At 36.3% G+C, this 15,615-nt stretch overlaps 1 long non-coding RNA gene across 1 annotated transcript; it reads right to left on the reverse strand.

Annotated features, from left to right (window-relative positions):
• Positions 1 to 5,497: 5,497 nt before the first annotated feature.
• Positions 5,498 to 12,366, reverse strand: LOC125139538. Its single transcript, XR_007138567.1, has 3 exons — positions 11,457 to 12,366; positions 10,276 to 10,340; positions 5,498 to 5,689 (listed from the first exon to the last, which is right to left on the reverse strand). It is a non-coding gene; the product is annotated as an uncharacterized LOC125139538 (long non-coding RNA).
• Positions 12,367 to 15,615: the final 3,249 nt, after the last annotated feature.

Here is a 15,615-nt window from a genome sequence, read left to right on the forward strand (position 1 = left end):
ATTATTAAAAAAAAACATGCAGGAGACACGTACTGTATAATATAAAAATCTAAACAAAATACAATTGCACATACCTGACATTGCATATGGATCAAAACACAAAAACAATTAATATTTCTATTATTAATAGTTTAATTGTTGAGTTACTTTTCTTCGGAACATGTCTCACAACTTACAACGGTGACAATGGGGCAAAGGTTGAAAAACTCCGGACTAACGGTGAAAGCAAGTGCATGCAACAGCTAATTCACGCTGTGGCTAACTGCAGCACGGCTCAGTGTCTAGAACCTTCTGTGGCGCACTATGCTTCAGGAGTAGAGCTGATTCTGGGCCATTATCCCACACAGTCATTAACTCTGGCTCTTCCAAAAGCTCTGGCACAGGAGCAATTAAACAAGAAATAGAGAAAAGTTCACTTAAATTATGTAAAATTCCAACAGCTCACCATTATCTTCTTCATATAGGTAAAAAACAATCTATATATTACTGATTATGTGTTCAAAGGACCCTATAGATACAGCACCTACAATGCACCTATTCTAAGAATAGGTTGTACTAATATTTAGTTTAGAACTTAAACTTCCACCCCACTGTTATATATAACACAGTTTATAAACCTTTTATAATACAATAACCTTTCTTAAATATTAATATGCTCATATTTAAAGCAACTCACAAGAAATGGAAACGTGTGATTTGTCTTTTTATTGATGGCTGTTAAATTAAGGTCTTGATTAATCTGATAACTTGTCAAACATTTTCAGTCCTCTATAAATTAGGATAAATTTTGAAAAACTTGAAAAATTTGAAACAAACAAAAAAAAAAAAACACTCAAAATTATTTTAACCACGGATCAAGATCACGTTTGTTGCAATATAGAAACGAGCCAAAGACATAATTCCCTCCCGAACACATGCTTAATAATTATTAATGATTTCCAAAAGCAGGGTGATGTTGAAAACTGTTTACTCTCATATCTACCTGTTTTGCCAAGGCGCCTGTCCATCCTGGTCTGCTGGCGACAACAGCTATTTTACATAGAGCCTTTTTCATCTCTGTGCATACAGGCCAGGGCTGGAGAGGTGTGTGTGGGAGAACAGTAAAAGAACTGGTCCTTAAAAGACTCCAGGCCTTTGTAGCTTGTCCTCACATGTGCCACGTCACAATCCAGCAATATTCACAGAGCGTCTAGGATTTGCACCAGTCAAGCCCTCTACACCCATTCCCCAACTGCCCATGATATAATAACTGCCCCTGTGGAACAGCACACAGGAAACAGATTCTAACACTTTTAAAGGGAGATCAGAGACTCAGCTATCCAGGGCATTCCACACATCTGTTAATTCGAAAACATCAGTACGCCAACTTTTCGGTATGGGACACACGTATAGCAAATGCCTTGTAGATACATACATCGAATGCCAATATTTAATGCAAATCCCATGCAAAGGACAATCCCTTTAATACATAGGTCCGTTCATACAAGCGTTCATTTTTGCAAGTATGCTGCACTTGTCATTCTTTCTCAAGGGCATTAACCCCATTAAATATAATTTTAAAGGGACAATATAGGTCAGCAGAGGAGACTTGTAATTGCAAACACATTATCCTTGTGTCTTTTTTTTTTTAATTGTCTTTGTGGAAACACTCTCCCAAAGGGAATTATAACCTTTATTAGGATGAGGTAAGAATGGTGTAATACTAATCTGTTTCTTCTGTCTGTCTTCAACATGCATTTAACAAAGCCGAAACTAGCGTTTACATTACGATAGCGTGGCCTATTCTTTTCAGTTTCTAGCTTCCCGAAAATATAGTATGATATAATAAGTATTCTGTAATAAAGACTGAAATATGTTAAGTACCAAGGCACAGTATTATACTCTATATTTAATTTACGTTTTTTTTTTAATATTAACTGGATTATAAAATAAGGATTAAAGAACGTAATCGCTATAAGCCCCGTTTATCAGACCCACCTACTATTCCTTAAAACTCAGAAAAAATCAAGCTAATATGTGACAACATGCACAGTCTGAACTTCCAGTTCAACTATCCCCAACACTATATAACCCCTGCATTATAAAACACTATATGCTGTGGTGTGCCTTGTGAGGGGTGGCCATGACGAGGGGTGCTATAGATGGCAATAGTCATGAGCATGCAGGCTGTAACAAAAGCAGCCTTTATGTAGAATGCATGCAGATAAAGGAGCCCCCCTTTTGTCCTGGGTTTCACACGTCAGGCCATGAGAGAGCTGGACAGTGACAGCCACGGGGTACTGCAGCAACACTGGGACACACACTGCCTTCATGTGGCCATGCAAAACACACACAAACACACATGTAAAACCACACTAGTCTGTAAAGACATGCCATTTTGAAAAAGAATTGTTATTAATTTTCTATTTTGTATAGGCAGGATGAAATCAATTTTGTTTGTGATTTCATTTGTGTATAAAATGTATTTTCTATATACTGATGTGAGAAGCCATACTACTCGATAATGCAGTGGTCATCATAATTGCATATTGAATAATTATTACATAGACAGCACTGCTTTAGGTAAATGATTACTAGCAAGTATGGATAGGTTAAATGAGGCAAAGCTGTGATAAAGGACATATGGAGGGCACAGAGTGAATGCTCTAGGGAAAGGGACACAGTGTTCACAGTGGGATTAATTATGGGGACCTGAATCTTCAGGTTGTGACTACGTCTGCTTGTCTGAAAAGCTGTGTGTCAGCACTGCAGCCATTCAAACTGCTCACAAACACTTCTGAATAGGGTCCACTTAATCAGGTATGCTCCCTCCTTTCTCTCCCTCCCTCCCTCCCTCTCGCTTTCACGTTCTCTCAGTGCAGACATACAAACACGCATACATGCACACACATGAACAGTCCCTAATAGGCATGCTGAGGTGTGATAATCAAATTATTCTCAGCATTCGTTGGGGGTTACCAGGGGCCCCTTTCCAGCAACTTATCCTCGACGGGGAGTAAATCACTCTCTAGACATCTGAGGTGTTTCAGCACAAACATTACATAAACACTCGCACATGCTCACACACATGCACCAACATGGAGCGTTTTTCATGAGGTGGGAGACGAAATTCTCAAAAGAAAGAGGAGCGGGTTCCTTTTGCACGTTACTCCTTCTTGAGCCCATCTCTATTGACCTGTAAACCTTTGTGACTGGAACAAATGCAAATGGCGCTGACTTGCTCACACAAACTACTAAAGAGCTATTCAAATGAGCCTCTGCCAACAATGCGGCAGCGGCCGACCCAGGGAGCAGTTGCAGTCTGCAGGCTCGGAGGCCCAGTCTGGAACAGCCTGATCCATCACACAGCCAGGGCCTGAGCAGCACACTCACATTACTGTTAATCCTATACCTAAAGCCTCAAACAAACACTCTCTATATGAACCAGTGCTTCCTTTATGCAGATATAAAAGACTCCGTTGAGTGACAAACAGCAAATGATAACTTCTTTCATGAATTATCACAAAAAAAATAGCACGCATTTCCTCCATTGCAAATACAATCACAGACGCTTTAACACATACATGCAATACAATGACTATATAAACTTTGTGAGATTATATCTTGTGTGTTTATCAAAAATAATCAAAAGTTTTATTTGAAAGATTTCTGAGCAAAAACCTCTGTAACACTGAATTACTTCTAATAGCTCATATATCTGGAATTTGTTCTCTAGAAATACATGCAATATATAAAGTATACCTAATTCAGCAATTTACTATGATTTCAGTACAAGTTTAGAAATCTAATATCTATATCTATTTATATACATTTAGTATATAGTTTTAAATGTCAAAGCTCTCGGGTGAAAATTTGGGTAAAATAAAGCTACATTTGAAAAAATTCTTTGTAAAAAAATTTTTCTTTATGATATGTTGAGAAGACATTTCAGTGTGAATAACAATACTGCTCTGTTTATATTGAGTCTTTTAGAGTTTATCAAGGCACTGAGTCAGTGCTTCAGGTCAGTGGAATTTATGGCCAAGAGACTAACACAGGGCAATAAGGGTCAAATGATGTCATTCAAACAGAATAAATTATCAACCACAAGCTAATGTTAAGCTAATGGAGTGCAGAAGTCACAATTGTACCAACCTGTGATAAATTTTAGCTTTTATTAATAAGGTTGTTTCTTATTGAGTATATCATTTTGCTTATATATAAAAGATAAGGATAAAAGATAAAAGATAAAAAGATAAGGATCTGTATCTTGACAGTAAGAAAAAATAATTCATTAGAAGGTATACTTTACTGCACAAAGAAAGTAATTCTATGATGTTCTGTAGCCATAAAACTATTTACCAATAAACATAAAACAATAACAAACCAACACGTTTAAATGCAACATTGTGCTTTAAGAGAATAATACATACCAAACTCTCACTCAGTCTCTCTCAGTGAAAAGAGAACCAGGATGCTAGATCATCCCTATGAAAAAACACCTCCCATACCCTTACATTACGCCTGGTTTTACCATCATCAGAGCTCCTCTCTCTCTCTCTCTCTCTCTCTCTCTCTCTCTCTCTCTCTCTCTCTCTCTCTCTCTCTCTCTCTCTCTCTCTCTCTCTCTCTCTCTCTCTCTCTCTCCTCACATGAGACCAAACCCCAGGACAGAAATTATACAGAGTATAACAACATCTGGGAGACACCTGCAAATGGCACTGGACCTGAGAGTCATCTGCAGCATACAGTACATACTGATATAGTAAGATGAGGAAAGATGGTCGGAAGATGTAAAAGAGACGCTGAGATAATAGAGTGGTATGGAAGGATACGACGGAGGCTCCACCTGTCTGGCATTCTCAACCTGTCTGGTATTCTTGCCCTCCTCCTCTTTCCACCCACTTGCACTCATGAGAAATGTAGATAAAACGTGCTGTGCTCCAGTTTGAAATTCATTTTGGGGTTCAGCTGCGAGCACATTACAGAACAGTGTCTGATAAAGCAATAATCTTGCCTGCCAAAAAAACAGTAGTGTTTTGAGGAAGTTATTTATAGCCTGCAGAGTTAAAAAAATATTTTGAGGAATTTTTATTAGCTACATATAGATAAAAACTGACATGAATAATAATAATAATAATAATAATAATAATAATAATAATAATAATAATAATAATAATAATAGCAACAATAACAATTATTGTTATTGTTATTGTTGCTATTATTATTATTATTATTATTATTATTATTATTATTATTATCATAGAGCATGGTTGCTCTAAAATGCAGGGGGAGTGAGCTATTAAATACCTGAAATTGTTTAATCATGCCAATTAATGGAATCTAGAAAATACACATACATTAAAAAGTAATTGTTCAGTCACTATATGACTAAATCAATCAGTAAAAATTTGTTTACTTTAAACAAATAATAATAATAATAATAATAATAATAATAATAATAATAATAATAATAATAATAATAATAATAATAATAATGTCATTCAACCTAAGCATAATGATTTTCATTAAATTTATATTAAAATTAATTTATTAAATTTTGCACTCAGGCACACTGTGAGAGACTGTTCTCACTGCTAAGTGTAAAGGCTTCTGATATTATCTGTTTTATATAACTATGTAACTAATTGCCTTTTAAATGTATCATAAGGCCATGGATAAGCACCACATCTACCATATCTTCCTCAGTCTGTGTACAACAAAAGGAGATAGGAACATTATGTACGATTTAGGCAAAGAGCCAAACTATTTAATCCACAAATAATACATTTACATTCACAATGAAAGTCTTACGTGATTTCCTTCATTTTATTTCTCTGAGTCGTTTTTATAAAACAGGATCACTGCAGTGAGGAATGTAGAATGGAACGAGAAGGAGAGACACATCTAACAGGATTCATGAACTTTCTTTTAACTCTGGACTTCGGCTACTCACTTTAGCCTAAAAAATAGATGTTTTCTTGGCAGCGTGTAAAAAACTGCAAGTTCAGCCAAAATAGACAATAAAGCAGTATAGGGAGCTAAAACACATGCCAGATTGCAGAGGGGCGATTCAGAGAAGAGGCCCTGCCCCCCACACACCCCCATCCCCTCCTTTAAAAAGATCCACAGTGGAAAGAAAAGCCTTCTCCCTGTCCTCAGATGAACTTGAACATGAGCTTCCTGTTAGACCCTGGGAGGAAACACCCAGCGCAGCAAACTTACACTCACAGAGGAAGGCCTTCACTGCCGAATTCTTTACTGCTTGCAAAATTAGGTCAAGCACTTAAGAACTCCTTGCTCAGAAAGCAGTTCGACCTCACTCTCACTTTCTCTGTAACAGATGCATATACACATGCACACACAGTAACACAAAAACACATCCACTGCACAAACAGCATGTGATGCAATTGTCTTTAAATCTCAGAGACAAGGGGAATATGTGTCCTACTCTGTATCTGAGAGGCTTATTTACCGTTTCCTACCCTGTAATGCTCTGTAATGCTCACGGCTGCACTCCAGCTCGATGCAGACATGTTCTTTCTGCGGACGCAGGCCTGTTCACACTCATATCTCTACAGCTCCCTCAGTGGCAGTCTCAGCCTATTATAGCCCTGTACACATATCACACTACTACTCACAAACACATAACTAAGCCTGAGTGGACACATGTGACAGGTGAGCTGTCATCATCGTTTTAGTTTCATTCACGGCTGGATTTTAGAGATGGTAAGCCAAAGTAAACTAAATTATAAAGAGGCAGAGTGAGGTTCTGGAGGCTTTTTTAGATTTAGACGTCACATAATTATCTGAGAGGGCCCTATTCCACATGTTCCTGATAACACTATAAGCAGCAACCTTGAGCCATATCTAAGAAATCATCAGATTACAACATTGCGGCCAGGTCATGTTGACACATTACAGACTTGGCCTCTATTCTTTGGTGAGCAAAGTTTTTTTTCTTCTTTACAGAGAACAGGAAGCAGTGTGACCAAGAGCAAAAGCAAGGGAGCAATAGAGAGAAGGTCAGAGAGAAACAGAGAAAGAGCACAGCAATAGCACGCCAATTTTCTGTCATCCGTTGCTACAGCAGGGAGTTTGGGGAGACATTCCTGTGGGATTGACAGTTTGGTATGGCTAGAGCTCCAACAGCTAGTCGTGGAAAGACACTTCCAGTGCACACACAGCACAAATTCAGCCAGCTGTACTGCATGCTCGTTGGCCACGGTCACTGCATATCAGCCTGTCCAGAGTCCTTACACAGGTTCCCTTAGCTCTGAACTGCCAGCATATATTAGTTTACTAAACATACTAAACTACATCCAAGTTAAAAACTCAATCTGTTAATAAACTCAGTCTGTATGCTAGTTGTCTTAACAACGGCATAAATGGAAGCGGTATCAGTGAATACATAAAGGCAATCGGAGTAAAGAAAAGAAATCTTCAGGCTGTTTAAACTGTAATGAAATCTTGCACCAGTTACTAGCCTAGATTATTTAATGTTTTCAAGAGATTGTCATTGACAAAACATGCAAATCCAAACATTTGGCAAATAGACCCGAGCACTGACTGGCAGCATTAAAGCAAGTGAAAACCAAAGATGTCAAAGAACATGTCATCTTGCTAAGCTGAAATTGAACTGCTAAAATCATCAGCCCTTCAGTGGTCAAACCACTGGCTTGAAAGATAAATGACAGAGCAGAAAAGCTATTCTCTTAAACAAGTCCTTAGGGGTTTTTTTTGTGTGTGTAATGTGCATTAATTACATTAATATTAGTAAAAACCTTTCTGTTAAAAGTCGTTCTGTTACTTTCTATCTGTAAGATGTTCACACTCGCCAGGAGTCGGAAGTAGCACTGAGAGACAATTCAACAAAAAAGAAAGGCCTTACGGATGCTTGTGTACCGTTGTGATTTTCGTACATCTATTCCCCATGTAGCATTCCATATTACTTCCATTATGCAGTAAGCATATTGCTTAATATTTCATTAATGGAAAAGCCTATATAATGTACCTCTAGAATTCCAGTGATAAACCAGAGAGTTAAAAGCATGATTATTACATTGGTACCACAGAATTAAAAGCATTATTATTACATTGGTAACCGCAGAGTTAAAAGCATGATTATTACATTAGTAACCTCAGAGCGGCAGGGTAAGGCTCCGCATGGTGCACTAGAACGATTCAGGTTCTAATATGTCTGCATATTCACTGCATTTTTCCTTTGTGTCTTTTTAGAAGGTACTCTTACTGCTTACACTATTAATGTATAATCGTAACTCAGTATTACAGGATTCTCTTCTATCTGGCACTTTAGTGAAATTTTTTTTTTCTGGCAATGTTTTCGGGGTAATATTTAAAAAAAAATTAAAAAGCGTTATATTCACCAATTATCACCCAGGATAAACATGCAACATAAACAGCTGTGGCCAATCAATGCTTGTGTTCTTTTAATGCTCTGACAGCAGAGAGCAGACTCAAGGTCCTAGTACCGCTAACACGAGGACAAAGAAACTTTTAGCTGTAAATGTTCTCCCTTTGCTTTTATTGAGTTAAAAATTATGAATTATTTTTTAGCTCTAGCTAAATAATACAAAACGCATCAATATTAGTTAGCAATATGCAAAATGATTGATTTATCATCCCTTCTAATTTAATAGCCACAAGGTCAGCTAGACTTTTGAGGGGTGTGTGTCGTTGCACAGAAACATGCATGTTACAGTTCTACTGTATTTTACTATTTCTAAATTTAATGTAAAATATATTATGCCCAAGCAAAATTTTTTTGAAAGTTTGAAAATTTGAGCTCTTAGGCAAGATGTAAATCCAAAAATACTTTTTTAAAAGTCTGTATGATCATAAAATAGAGCATAAAAAGTGTCTTCAAAAAAGGCTGAGTCAACTCCTTTATTAGTCATTTACTGAGATCCATAGTTTGTTTGATGAGAAACCGTCAAACAGAACATTATAAAACAAAACAGTACTTGAGCTTACACAGAAATATGGTTTTATTCATAATTGGCAAAAATCTACTTTCTAAATTTCTCAGAATTTTAATAATGTAAATTTTTAAATAACCTTAAGATGTAGCCATTTTTAAGCTGTAAAATTCGAATTCAGCACTTTAGAGTTTTGCTGGTTATAATGTTAAAACCTCAATTGCCGATATGTCAAAGCAAGTCTTTCCCAGGAGAGACCTTTATAATACTAAAGCCATAAACAATGTGAACACAACAGTGTAAATAAATAAACAAGAGAGATGGGGTGGTTGTTTCTTATAATACACACTGAAAATGCATTTTATTTTATCTCTTATCGCTGTTGGGTTATTTCAAACAACACACACACACACACACACACACACACACACACACACACACACACACACACACACACACACACACACACACACACACACACACACACACACACACACACACACACACACACACACACACATACACACACACTAACTAACTAGTCTACAAGGTCCTCAGTGCTGTACCACTCCTCAGCAATACACCCATGACCAAACAACCGAGAACACCAGCCAAGCACTCAGACTGTTTCAAATGCCCATTACACTTTACTGAGGTTTAATAAAGCTCAGAAGAAGATTGTTCATGCAGTTGTAAGCAGTCATAAGGAACTTAAAAATAAGTTGGCTTAAACAGTAAGTCAGAATAAAAGAGAAAATAAAAAAGAGTAAATGAGTAACATTGAAAGACTTGCACGGGCAGTCTGCAAGCAACACCCAACAAAGTCTTGGAGAATGATATTTAACACACTGTAATGCATGCATATGTGTACATGTGTGTGTGTGTGTGTGTGTGTGTGTGTGTGTGTGTGTGTGTGTGTGTGTGTGTGTGTGTGTGTGTGTGTGTGTGTGTGTGTGTGTGTTCGGATTACCGAAGGACCTGTGTCCTTTGTAAGTAATAGCTAGGCCAGACTCAAGCAATAACACTCCAATGCATGACAAAAATACCAAATGTTAACCATAAAAGAAAATAGCAGTTTTGTTCCTCACTCACAAGGAACACAGGAAATAGCTTTACCACTGTAAAACTCTTTCAACTTATTACCTTTATAATGAGAATGGATTGATACTTAAATAAATTCTTAAACTCGATAAGTCTCTAAGAGTGGCCAAATGCACCGTACTAACATTATCACTGAAAAGTGCTTACCATAATATTCGTGCTCAGAAATTGTACGCTATCTACATGGTATTGTATGTACTGCTGATGTGCACTTCAAATAAGGGTTAAATTTATGAAATGATAAGGAAAATCTTACCTCATCAAGAAGCTGGCGAACAACGAAAGGGCTGCATGTACAAAGTTACGCCATTTTAAGCACCACTGTCAGACACACACACACACACACACAGTAACACACACACACACACACACAGTAACACACACAAAGTAACACACACAGAAACACACACACCACAGATTTTAAAAAGATTATTCTCACTAACTACATGTGATCTTATCTACTACAGCCACTTCAGAACCCAATAATGTCATCCGTTTTATCCTACAAATAAAAGGCAAACCCTGAGGAGTGCTGAGGTTCAAGCAACTTTTTTTTTTAAGTTAATAACTACTAAACACAATGTTTAAACTAGTATCCTTTAACAACAAAATAATTCCTCAGGCAACCTCTTCTCCCACAAATCTGTGGAATAATTAGTCAGCCAGAAACACCATGCACGTAGTCTTAGTAAAATAAGTACACAGGCTTGTCCAGCTAATGATAAAATATTGTTTCAGCTTGTAGCCTACACTATTGAATGTCTCACAAGAAATAGCTTCTTTTGCAAGATAACATCTCCTTTATAGCTTATAAGTACACAAATCAATTACACATTGATGTATACCAGATTTAGTCATCATTTAGTTAAGCAGTTTTACGCCCTTTAACCTCTTTAATATAGTTTAAACAGTCTAAAACCAAGAGCTATGAGTCATTATGACACACAAACCCAGGCCTTAAGAATATGACATTTTCTTTAACACACACACACACACACACACACACACACACACACACACACACACACACACACACACACACACATACACACACAAACACACCAAAAATAGTAAGATTTGTATAAATCGTAGGACTTATTTCATCTAACAGGATGGCTTTAATAATGTCACTTTGTGGCATGAAGATGCACAGCAGTGGGATAAGAGTTTATTATACGGATTTTTTTTTGCTAGTTGTTCAGCTGAAGTGTTTATGTGCTTACTTATAATTAGTTAATCTATGCAAAATAAAATAGAATTGCATAAAATTTACACCACGATGGGACTCGTTAAAGCCATGCCTTCCTCTCTCTCTCTCTCTCTCTCTCTCTCTCTCTCTCAGTTTGATTAGGTAACTTAGTCACGTCTGTTGTTATGTAAAAACAAATAGAAATATATATATATATATATATATATATATATATAAAAACAACTTACAAGCAGACGGCGTTTAGGCTACGACATAGTTCAAGTTCAAGAGCAAAGAGAAGCGACGGTAGCTCGCAGACTCCAGGCGCTGGAGAGCTGTCATTCTTCTCCATGGCGAATTCCCGTCGTCCCGGTTACTTTTGTTGCAGCGCGAGCTCCTCGGCAACGAAGGAGACGAGCGCGAGCGAAAAGCACAGCGATCCGGGCCGTCCCTCGGTGTCAGAAGCAACATAAAACAACAACAACAACACAAAAACACGCCTAACATGCGTCGAGAGATGGTTTCCTTTTACGCTCTACAGTGTAACAACGACAGTGCGTTCTTTTCTTCTTCTTTTCGTGCTCGCGCAGCCGCCAGACGACGTTCAACGTCTCTGGTGAACTAGATCCCTTAAGTTCAACTGAGGTGAAGTGGGATTCACACCCGACCCGTTATACAAGCTGTTTCCCGAAATAATATCACATGTCCGGTATTGCACAGTGATACATTGGGCTCGGTGTTAGACAGAACATGGTGCACGCTTACAAACCGAAAATGCCGGAATAAGGCGAACGGTTATGTCTAACAGCTCGTCGCCATTTATAATACATCTCTGAAAAAAAAGAGAAAAATCCAAAACAAGAGGTTCACAGCTAAACACCAAACACACAAATTCCCCAATAATAATAATAATAATAATAATAATAATAATAATAATAATAATAATAATAATAATAATAATCTGCCTTATTCTCAGGGTAAAGTAGAGTCCAGGAAGTTTGTGCTAAATTAAGACTCAGAAAGTTTCTCTGTTTCTGTCTCTAACGCTAAACAAAAACCTACAGAGACTTGATTAAATCTTGCCCTCTATTACTCCTATAAAGGCCTATAATAATATACTGAAACAAAATGACGAAAGGAATCCGGTAATGAATGAAGAATAGAAACAGACTTTTTATTTATTTATTTTCCTTTTTTTTTTTTTGCTACGCCCCAAACAAGTTGCAGCTTTACTGTAGACTCACACACACACACACACACACACACACACACACACACACACACACACACACACACACACACACACACACACACACACACACACACACATGACTGCCTCCTTAGAGAAATAAGCTCAGTTTAAAAAATATGACTCACACACACACACACACACACACACACACACACACACACACACACACACACACACACACACACACACACACACACACACACACACACACGCAAAAAGATTAAAAGAATAGTAAAGACATCAGACTTGTGTAAGATGATATTTAATCTCAGCTGAGATTATCTTGCCCTCTCTTAACACCAATTAAGTGCGTCGTCTAAATGAATGTACAGCTCCTTAGGTGGTTTGGCAAAGAGCTTCTTCATCTCTTCTCTAAGTCTCCTGTATTCACCTCAGGGGTTTTATATACTGCCAAAACAACAATGCTATTATCTGTATTGTAAACAGATTTATAATAAGGACTCTGTTCATTTCCATATATTTCACAAACAGGCACTGATTTGATTCTAAATAAAATATTTATCTTTATCTTATATTAAATATAATTGAATATAATATAATATCAAGGTTTTCATAAAGGTCAGTGTTTTTTCTAAGTGTTAGGTCTAATTTTTATTTCTCCATAAAATAAAGCTTTAACCTGTTGCCTTAAATGTTATTAGTCTTAAGTAGCATTATTTTCACATTCTTCACTAAAATCTATTTAATCATATTTGCATATATAGGTGTTCACATATAATAATAATAATAATAATAATAATAATAATAATAATAATAATAATAATAATAATAATAATAATAATAATAATAATTAAGTAGTTAACCACTCAAGCCAATAAGAGTACCCTTTTGTACATTTTGTACATTTAGAAAGGTTCAAAATGTATTTGTTTTCTAAAAAGTATTTACGGTCCAATTCCAGTATGTACCATTAAGCTGTTTTTAAAGAAACACCATGTACTCATATCTAGGAGCAATGTAAAATGAGCTGAACATAAGGTTACCAATAAACAGTTGAATTTAGTACACTTCCCCTTCTAACTCCCCTTTCTGCAACAAGTGATTGGTTTGCAGTGATTTCTTGGATTATATGTGTGAAATGTTGTAGATTTCTAAAACAAAGAAATAAAGAAAATAACATTTTTGGACAAATCTAATATTAACACTGCTTCTAATAATAGCTTGTTAAGATGTACATTGCGAGATTATTCAAATTAATAAAATAGACACAAATTATATATTATCTATTCATTTAACCAGTTCCTTGTGATTATTGTTCTAAAAACATGTAACTACTAATACTGTTATATTTTACATTTTATTTTATTTAACAAAGATTGTTGGTCAAGAACAATAAACATTTAAAAAGTCATCTATACAGACAGAACTCTCTCTCTCTCTCTCTCTCTCTCTCTCTCACACACATTATTATAGTATTATTAGGGGGATTATAGTAGGGGGTTTACGATAATTATACTGTGGTTAATTTCTAGTAACATAAAAATAAAGAAAGAAAGAAAGAAAGAAAGAAAGAAAGAAAGAACTAAATACATTAATACATATATTAATTAATTAATTAATAGGAGGAAAAATAAAAAACAATGAAATAAAAAAGTGAACAAATTTTCAAAAATTTTATTTATTAATTTATTTTATTCTCATTTTTTAAAATTCATTCAAAAATTACACCCCTCATTTTAGTTATCAAATAGTAGTAAATTCAGTTTATTAATTGTCATTAACTGATCAAATCTCTCAGAGAATTTTAAACAAGATTATCACATTAACGCATTTTTTAATCCCTGGTGCTACATATAACAGCTCAGCCTGTGCACTGACAAATTGTACCCACTCTTATGACACGTGTCAATCACTACAAGAACCTGTCTTGGGAAGGGTTCTAGTGTCAAGCGGCCTCGTCTGCAGTGCTCAGAGGCTGTCTTTTGTCTTTAACTAATTACAGATTCAGACACAACATTGCTTGCATAATAAGCAACCCCCAATGGCACAGCCTCAACAGACCCCAACAAAAGAAAAGTCAAAGACATGCCACAAACAACTAATATTTTCACCTGACTGAAACAAGGCACTGCTCATCACTGAAGATGAAAAATTAAAATACATTGAATGCCAACTTTAGTATCAGAACTTTATCCACTTCTCACCCCCACAGAATGAAAGCACAGGAGGGTGGGGAGCAGCGGGGCCTGGGCTGTGCTAATTTGCAATCAGACACTCTCTTTGAGTTCTCCTTCTTCTCCTTCTATGCCCCCAGACAGTGTAAATGGCAGTTGAGACAAAGCTCCCATTCTCTCCATGAGGGCCCTCTTAGTTTTATTTCAGGCCAGTGCTCTCAGACGGGGCATTCTGGGAAAACCAGGAGATGGCAGTGGCAAAAGGGGTGGGGCCCAGAGAAAAAGACTAAGAGAGCAAGATTTTGTGGCAGCACCCAACCCTAACAGCCAAGGGGCATGCTGCAATGCCACACCCTAAACCTATAGTAATATTGTAATGATCAGATTTATAGATAAACTTTAGCTGGTAATTCATTTGCAGTATTATAAATTCAAGTAATCATCTGAAACTAAAGAGTTCATTAGAAATTATGTAACTTGCTATTTCAGTGTTTTACAAGTATTAATGTAGTACTGTGGCAAGAAATAATGTGAAGAATTATCATTAAGAGCCTTATATTCCTTCCAAGATGCACCCATGTTATGAAGTGTACTGTATGAAGGAATTCTCTTCGATGGAAAACATTGGAAAGGAACACTACTGTACATCAAAATCCCACATATAGCAGACTTTAGTCAGGATTAACGAAAACCCATGAGATTAAAATTTATCATTAATGGTAGCTTACAGGCATAAATGACAATTTTATTTTTCTCAAATAATAACACACACACACACACACACACACACACACACACACACACACACACACACACACACACACACACACACACACACACACACACATTCATGTGTGTTTGTGTATTATTATTATTTTACTATTATTTATTGTTTCCAGAACATGTTGATTATTTGAATTTTTTTTATATTATTCTATACTTACTATATTAATATTTCTATGTTGTTGCTATTATTCTACAACTGCTTTTACATCCTTAATTTAAGTAGATGTCAAATAA

This window comes from Tachysurus fulvidraco, chromosome 19 (genome assembly GCF_022655615.1).
Source record: "Tachysurus fulvidraco isolate hzauxx_2018 chromosome 19, HZAU_PFXX_2.0, whole genome shotgun sequence".
Lineage (NCBI taxonomy): Eukaryota > Metazoa > Chordata > Actinopteri > Siluriformes > Bagridae > Tachysurus > Tachysurus fulvidraco.